This window comes from Oxyura jamaicensis, chromosome 4 (assembly GCF_011077185.1).
Source record: "Oxyura jamaicensis isolate SHBP4307 breed ruddy duck chromosome 4, BPBGC_Ojam_1.0, whole genome shotgun sequence".
Classification (NCBI taxonomy): Eukaryota; Metazoa; Chordata; class Aves; order Anseriformes; family Anatidae; genus Oxyura; species Oxyura jamaicensis.
In genome coordinates this window covers 7,023,757-7,032,844 of record NC_048896.1, presented here as the reverse complement: position 1 = coordinate 7,032,844, position 9,088 = coordinate 7,023,757, and positions in this window count along the sequence as shown.

Sequence of the window (9,088 nt, the reverse complement as noted above, 5' to 3'; positions counted from 1 at the left end):
TTCTAAGGCATTTAATGGAATAACGCATCTAATAAGAGCATTATATCTGTCCCTGCTGGTGACCTGATAAATTGGCCTGCTAGTGAATGGAAGAACTCAGTATCAGCCAGGTGCCCAAACTTTCTCCTAGTCTGTATTTGGTAGTGTCCAGGTCTAACTGAAAGGAACATAGTTTCTGGAATCATTTTAGTCCTTACAAAACTTTGGGGAAATTTGCTACTATGTGAAACCAAATGAATCCCTCATCATTATAATGATTGTTGCCAAGGAAGCCTCATGATGAAGCAGGGCATATCAATAGGCAAGAAGAGTGGTATGCCAGCTGATTCTTGTTGGCACACATCTCTGCAGGCACTGACACAGGGAAACAAAGGTTTTCATTGTTGTGCTTTGTGTGTGCTTTCCTGTATAGCCAGATTCTCAGTTTTGGTTGAGGTGGTCTTCTGAATGATTCAGTAAAATAGAAGAAGTAGAGATCAACAAGGTCATTTCACAAGCAAAATTCCCTGAAGGTTAACTCTATTCTGTATCTTTGTAGTTTTAGAGAGAAAAAAAGAAAAAAGAAGACTAAATCAGCTTCTTGGGGGGAGGGGGGAAGATTTGGTATGTGCTTTCCTGTGTAGGTTTGAAGAAGGACAAAGGCAGTGGATATCAGTTCCCAGGTGGGGGAAAATGGTCTAAATCGTTGACCAAAGTACTCTGGATCTTCAGTGGCTGTGCTTGATTAAGTCTTTTTTACAGATTTAGCAGATGGCAAGGCTCATGCAGTCAAAGCTATGCAGTAAAATGGGAAGAAATACCGTAGTGTATTTCATAGTGTATACCATGTGCACCCCTCTTCTGCGTTACTTAACATTATTATGTCTGAGGAACTTTTTTGGGGGGCAGGGGTGGGGGAGTGGGGAAGGAAGGTTAAGAAAGTGAAGGGACTGACAGTAAAATGACTGCTTGTTGTATGTAATTACGAACTTGCACCCATGTGTAGAAGCACAATAAACTAGTGTGTTTTTTGGCCAACAGCATTCCTGGAGCTAGCACTTATTATGATAGTTTCTTAAAGAGACAAGGAGTGGCAGCTTTTATACCAAGCATATCCAGGATTTTCTCCTCACTTAGCACATGCAAGCTCAGTTAGACTCAAAGTGGTCCTAGGGTAATGACACAAGCAGATGCAAAATAAGAACATCAAGGGAAGTGCTTTTAACTGCAGTGATCTAAAGTGTGAAAGACGAACGATAAATAGATTGGTGATTCACGGGTGGGGAGATGGGGTGATTCCATTTTTTTTCAACTCAGCTCTATGCTGGAAAAGAGAAACAACCTGAAAGCTAAGGCACTGCTTTGGCTCTAAAAAGGTGTCTAGGGAGGGCTGTTCTTTGCTTTATGTGACCCCACACCTGCATCCAGGACTGGGGTGGCACTGCGTGTAGTACTGCCCTGCATGCAGGTTTCTCCTTGTGTCATCTTTCCACAGCCCCAGCCTGGTCCTGTAGCAGCAGCCATGGGATGAGCCCTTCTCACCAATCTCTGCTGCCCCAGATCAGCAGCTCTGGAGGCTGATCAGGGGCCAAGGTAATTTTGACGAGGTCTTCTCCATTCATCTTGCTCCAGCTTCACTTCATGGGTTGCAGAGAGGCCCCACTGCCCGCAGCCTCATCCATATTCATAACGGTGATAGCTTCACACTCACAAAAAAAAAAAAAAAGAAATGTCTTCTTTCACAACCTTTGGTAGATACAGTATATGGCTCCATTTAATTCTGACAAGGCAGATAAGACAGTTTACAAGCTGGTGGCAGTCTTCTGTTGATTTTGAGTAATTCTGGTTTCTGCCTTTTGACCAACTACTACTTTCCATTGTGATAATTAGAGTACATTTTTACATTCTGTGGCATGAGGCCATGATTTTCTGTGCAGGATACACTGAGTTCCCACATCACGTGGGAAACTACTGGGAAATCCATAATTGCAGAGCTTTGGCAACCTTTAAATATTTCCATGGTTACTGAGAGGAAGGACTTCCCCATTGGTTGATGCAGTAATTATTTCAGTGACAAAGAGGAACATAATTTTTGAAGTTGTTTGTTAATGTATTATTTGTAGTACCAACTTAATTTTGCAGCAGAGTTCAATTTCCATATTCACTATTTATTAGTTTTCAAAGCTGATTAATGAGAGGCATTAAAACTTCAGCTAATACAGCCAGTGCAATGATGTGGAAAACTTTGCTGCTTGTACTTTTCTGTTACTTTCAAGTAATGAGGAAAGCCAGACTCAGCACTATTGGATTTCACTGAGTTTTGTGTCTGGATTTCACACCTATGCCTAAAGCTGTGTTTTTAGTGATACAAAAATGCCAAGAAAAGAAAATCTAGAGTTATAACAAGCAACTATAAGTTTGTACCTTTGGTATATTCATGTAGAAATGAATATGCTGAGAGCTGGTGCCCAGCTGATTATACTGGTATTTTTAGAATTTGCTTCTTATAGTTAACAAGGGCCAAAAGGTGCCTATGGGCATGCTGGAGTGATGCACAGAGAGGGCAAATAACAGTGTCTCTATATTTATGTAGGAGGATGCTGAGACTTCTCTTCTAGAGGCTTTCCATGAACAAAAGAGGGCAATGTTGACTGATTAAGTAACTCATGAAGCATTGCTCAGTATTCCAGCAGTGAGGATGTGACAGTAGCTCTGGAGAGAGCACCAGCTTGTAACACTTGCTCTGTGGTTGCTTGTGCAAGGGATGTGAAATGATACCTGCTCTTGTAAGCTACTTTTCTTTTGCGCTTATTTCTAATTCCTCTTTTCTTCTTCAAAGGGTGCATATGTAGAGCAGAGGTAGAGTATACCTACGCCAGATGACTTCCTGGTGCATTTAGAATTTTTGCCTGACTATTACTAGAGTTAAAGATTTAGAACTGGATATTTTTGCCATTTTGGGGGGGACCCATTCTAAGTCCAACTCAGCTTGATGAACAAATCTTCAAATTTATATTCTTCACAGAATCTCAGCATGTCTGTTTTCTCCAGGGAAGTTAAGGTAAGTATTAATGTCAAACTGGATTTGAACTGAAAGCATCACACAGGATCTGTTTTATAGGATAATGCTTCAGTGTTTTTTTCGTTTGTTTGTTTTATCTAACCCCTACTACTGACTACTCACAGTCCAGAATTAGGCATTTTCTGGTTGAAAAATCTTAAATAAAACCATCTTCAGTGTGTCTCTGTGCTAATGCCATGGCTACCTGAATAGAGGCAAGACTCAGGGCACAAACCTGGAGCAATTTGCACTGTGGCAGCTGCAGACAAAGAGACAGGCTATGTATTGAAAGGTGGGCACTTGAAAGTGTATCAGATTTAGCCAGGATACAATACAGGGGGCACAGTTAAATCATTCTGGGGGGGCTGTGTCACAAATTGATTTATTTTTTAATTGGGACAGCTTCTCTTGCCAGGAGTTAACTTATTCACCGTCCTGTGGCCCCCTCTGCAGTATGTTGGGGACTAAGAAGCCAAATGTTCCCTTGGCTACTTAAACAAGCCCTCCTTATCCTTGCTAAGGCTGGAGCTGATGTTAACAGTGTACTAGCCTCAGGACAGTAGTAAAACAAATCCTAGTGTGGACACAGGGTTCTTCTTTTTGGCTATGACCACTTTTTATAATGGACCTTGGATAAAAGGGGAAGGTGGGGATCCTGCATTTTAAGGGTTTGGGGTACATGCAAGGTGTTTTCCTATTTCATGCTGGCTGGCTAAAGTGGAGTGCACCTTGCCCTTGCTCACTGCCGAGGAAGAGGTACAGAAGGATTGTTGCTTCTCCTGCTGACCCTGATGGACAACTTTGTCCCAGACACTTGCTCAGGCTGGCCCACCACACTGTATTCCCTGGGGAACTGTGAGCCCCAGAGACTGGGGCACATGGAGATACCATTGTGCTCCAGCATGGGTAAGAAGGGCCCAATGTGGTGGTTACTTCTGGTCCTCCAACAAGGTGGGGAACCACTGGACTTAGAGGTGCTTCTCTTGCTTGGTCACAGCAGAACTTTCATCCACCTGGAAGACCCTGACCTGGGCATCAAGTTGCCTCTTGGTCCACCTCATTGTGAAGAGGAATTTGGGCCATCTTCTCTCTCCCTTTCCTCCAGCCCATGTGCTGACAGTGGCTGCTGTCTTCATCTTGTGTTGATGCAATTTAGGATGACACAGAGCAGCCCCATGCAAGATTAATGAAAATGTCCTGTAGTCCCTTCAAGTCTTCTGGTGAGGTAATGTAATGTAGATTGATTTGCACCATTCCTTTTGCCTGTCCTTTTTTCACAGAGACTTTGACAGAATGGCAGGCTTGCTTGTCTGCTTTATTTATTTGTTTCAGATGGGGAAGGAAAGACATTAAATATCCTAATTAGTAGCTTTTACTTAGGGGAAGTTTTCTCACAGGCCAAAATTTCCATCCCTGATTTTTTTTTAATTTTTTTTAATTTGGTCTCCTTGTGTTCTACTGTGTGTACATAAGCATAGGTACATATATAATCACTTAAAATTCAGGGTTGCCTTTCCATGGGACAGGTAATTGAGAGGCATAGCCCATCTGATGTACTTGTTAGAAGAAAATGTCATGGGAGCAGTGGGTCTGGTGGCTTCTGCATGGCAGTAATCACTGTAAGAAGTGGAGTCCAGATGGGTATGACCACAGAAACTTGGGCATTTTGGACAGAGGAGGGCTTTCTTCCATGTGTACAAATCACTCCGTGGACCAGCTCTGCATTTTACCATCCTCCTGCTCTATTATTACAAGTGTCCTTGAAGACCTGCTTTTCTGCTGACCCCATAGCATCTGCATTCTTGAAAGTGCTGCCCTGGTAGTGAATGTGGCTTTGCTTTAACTTTGTTGACGTGGCCTCTCCTTTCATCTGCAGCACCATGGGAACAAGGCTTTGCCCCAGAGAACTGCAAATCTATACAGAGAAGAGGCATGCAAGGAGGGGCAGAGGCAAGCTCTTGAATGGACAGTTCTCCACTTATGATTAAATCCCATGTTGAGTCTTGATCTGAGTACCACCAACGTTGTACCTTAATGAAAGAGGATACTATCAAAGTTTATAGTTGGCACTCATGCCTCAGGGAGGTTTACATGTTAGTTCAGGGCTCAGATTCACCTCTATTATAAATAAACTAGCTTATACCAAGTATTTACATCTGACACTTTTTGGAATTTTCTCTTTCAGCCTCTCTGTTCTCCTCATTCTAGTTATTTCTTGGGGGTTAATCAACAGGAAAGTCTTTGCTCTGCCATGGGGAAATAGGAAATCAAAATAACACCAATTTGTTTCTTCAGACAGCCCTACTCAGCTCTTTTCCCTTACTGGTGAAGCAGGGGCAGCACATGGAGCTTTCAGGCACACAAGCAGGGAATGGGAGCTGCTTGGCCCAGACCAGTACTCCCTGGAGCCCATAATCTTTGCTTTTCTTTTAGCTAGTGCTGCTGGTTTGTAACCATTTAATGGCAGCAGCCAAGGCATCGGGTTGTGACCAGCAGCCATGCTCAGTTGCTTCCTGGATACAAGCCAGGCTTCCCGCAGTTATCTCAGCATCCCCAGCAGCATCAATATTGCTTTCTGCTTTTTAGAAACTGCTATAAAATTTTATTAAAAAAACTTCATTTTTAATCGCCCAATTGTTTCAATGAGACTGCTTTTCCACTGGTCTGCATTGCATCACTTTGTCATAAATGGTTAAGAGTTCTCACATGTGGCTTTTTCCTTCCTTTTTTTTTTTTTTTTTTTTTTTTTCTTTAAATAACTTTAAGATCAGTTTCAGGAGACTTTTGCCACAACAGTGGCCAAGTCTGCCTTGTGAACAGAAAACAGTATGTTGAAATAGGCCTACTCACACCCTCCTGGATGCTGCTCTGCCAGTGCTTCCTTGTGAACATCAGTTCCTATGTTTTTCCCCTTCCTTGCTCACAGGATTTTCCAGAATGTTACGGTCAAAAATCTTCTTCCTACCTCTTGAGTCTGTTTTCAGTGTTTATTTAAAACACTCCTTCTTTTAGCAGCTATATGGAAACTACAGTGTGAGACAACACATTATAGCGTGACGGAGGGGTATGGACATATGAATGCACCAGACTCACATATGAACAAACCTAGAAAAGGAACGGTGAGGCAAGAAATAGTACGGCAAAGAGAAGTGGGAGAACAAGCGACTGTCAGATGTTTCAACCCCCACAGAAGAGAAATGGCACCACTACAGTTAGTCACAGCTGTAACTCTTGTGCCAGTCCCTAAGGATAAGGAATCCCCATCACCCTATGTGGTTGATCCAGCAGCATTGCAGAAGGTATAGGAGCAGTGAGAGGGACCTGGGTGACCTAAGAGTAGTTGCTGGGAAGAGGTAATTTGGTTCCAAAGCTGTGTCTGTTTATGTCCATTGTGGGAAAATTTCTTTTTCAGTGATGAAATTAGAAGATGTCTTCCCCTGCTATCACAGGTCTGAATTGTCCCCAGGGGGAGAGGGGGAGAAGAGCAAGGGAAGAGGGGAAGAGCCTTGGGTTGCATTTGGAAGAAGCGGAGACTTCCAAATGCAGCTGGGGCCCACTGGCTTTCACTGCTTCTGAAATGTACCTCCCTAAGCCTGGCAGTCATTTTAAAGACATCTTACCTGAACAGTAATAATTCACTTTTAGAACTAGTTTAATATTAGATTTTTTTTTGAGTATTTCCCTCCAACAATGTTTTTGCTGCATGGGTTCATGCCTTCATTGAAAGTGATTGATTTGTGCTGGAAGAGAACTTTCTTCAAATGCTGTTTTGAAACAATGAGGGCAAAGCCTTCATTTCATAACGTGGAGGGTAAGAACCAGCTGTGATATGAACTGAGCTCATCTCTCACAGCTAAAATTGCATTGGTGCACATGATCACTCAGATGTTCCTGAGGTGGCGTTTGCCCACAAACCACTATGCAATGGCATGGTGAAAGTGTATTCCATGTTATTCCCTAGGCTTTTTTTATTCCCATCACCTTGTTTATATTTTTGGCTGTTACAATATCTTGTAGCAAGCAGTTCTGTGATTTAATTACAGGTTTTGTTGAGTGTCATTGCCTTTTGTTTGCTCTAAACCTGCTGTCAGGATGGACATTTCTTGAGGTAGCAGATGTTTCATAAAATTAAGGAATCCCCAAAATATGTTTAATGTTGTCTTTGCATTTTTGGTTGGAGATAGGAGTTTTTGATGGATACAACCAAGTGAGGAATGTGAAGGCCACCAGTGGCAGCTGCCGTCAGTTCAGAAAACCAGTGCCTGGATGAGGCACAATGACATTTCCCATTCAATTATGTGGGGGCAGCAGCACCTGCGGGAACTGTTGCCATGGCAATGTGATAACAGTAGCACATCCCAGAGGAAGTCCCTCTGTGGCATCCCAAGGTTTTCCCTTGCCTCCTTCTAATGCCAGGGCTGCTTGAGTGCCACAGCAATAGCTCTATATGTTGCTAACAAACATACAAAAATAAAACAAATCTACCCAAAGAGGAAGGCACCTGTGGGATGTGAGTGTGGATAGTGCTTGGAGCAAAGTGCAAAATACTCTAAAGCACTATTGAGGCTGAGAAGTCAGTAGAGAAAGCTGGGTGGGCTGAGATAGAGCTGTGGCTGACCTACTGCTTTTTGCCTGGCTGTATGACCAGCACCTAGCACAGGGTGCATCCTTCCCTGGCCTTGCTCCTCAGCAACTATTTGAATTGTGCTTTCCTGGAGCATTTGTACCAGGCCAGCATGAGTGTGCTGGTGTGCATGGGATGGGAACGTAAACAGAGGCTGAAATCAAGGGCATTGTAGAAGGAAAAAGCTGTATTTGCTGGGAGCTGAACTGTAACTGCTACATTTAGGCAAGTGCTTTAAAGCAGTCACAGTGTTATTCTATGATACTTGATGACCACTTTGTTATAGGATGGACTTTGCCAATAATATTAGCACATGTTGTGCAGTTCTGGATGCTGGCTTAACCTCAAAGGAAACTAATCCATTTCAAGAAGCAAAGTATTGCTTTCATTGTATGCTCCAAATCATCACTTTTCTTTTTCTCAGTGTGAGAATCTGAGCCTGCCACTGTGTAATTTAAGTGACTAAGATCACTTTCACTGTTGTCAGCAGTTCCAGTTTTCATCAGACAGTTACTTTTTGGTGTGGGAAATTTAGTATTCACATTGTCATGCTGGGTGCAAACTTCCACGTTAAAATACAGCTTAATGTAGCAAAAGTGTGTTCCAGCTGTCCCCAAAGCAGTTTCTGCACCACTCTAGAGTCTCCAATACAGGGAATGGAAAGGGCATGCACAGATAGAATCAGCCTGTAACTGGGAGGAAAATACCAAGAATCGGGTTTGCAGGATCCAGGAGAGCACACGCAGGGACTGACAGTTTCTTTTGCCTGATCTCACCCAGTTTGGCTTGGACACAGTCGCTTATTGATGATTCTTTATGGAGGGATGAATTGCATCCTGTACACATAGTGAGAAATTTGGGACAGTAATGCAATCAGAGATCTGCCCATTATTTTCTTGCTTCTCACGCAATTACTCTAACCATGACATTTCTAGTCTGCAAGTGACAACTGCAGAAGGTACTGGAAATCTGCGTGTATCTGAGTGGAAGAGGACTTCCCATCTTCATTATTACTTTACCACCAAAGAAAACAGCACAAAAGCAGTTATTAGTGACATTTCCCTGCCAGTGATGGCATTATCTCATCATCCTCCAGACAAATGTCACAGATGTTGGATTGCTTCTGCTTAGCAGAAATGGCCCTTTTGAGACGGAGATTCAGGTCCTTGTAAGGAACAGCAGGCACTATCAAACAGGAGGTGGGTGGAAATTTATGAAAATGTTGGAAAGAGCCGGAGGGCTGATCAGTCCAGGCTGCCAGGGTGTTTGAGCATGTAGGAGCCCTGATCACCCCACTGTATTCACAGAAAATGATGCTGCAGTGACTATCATACAAATGCCCCCATTGGAGAGAAATTGCAGTATGTGCAGTTCCTGATGGGAACCAGACTTTACTTCACCTGGCACAACAATGTGTGAAATGG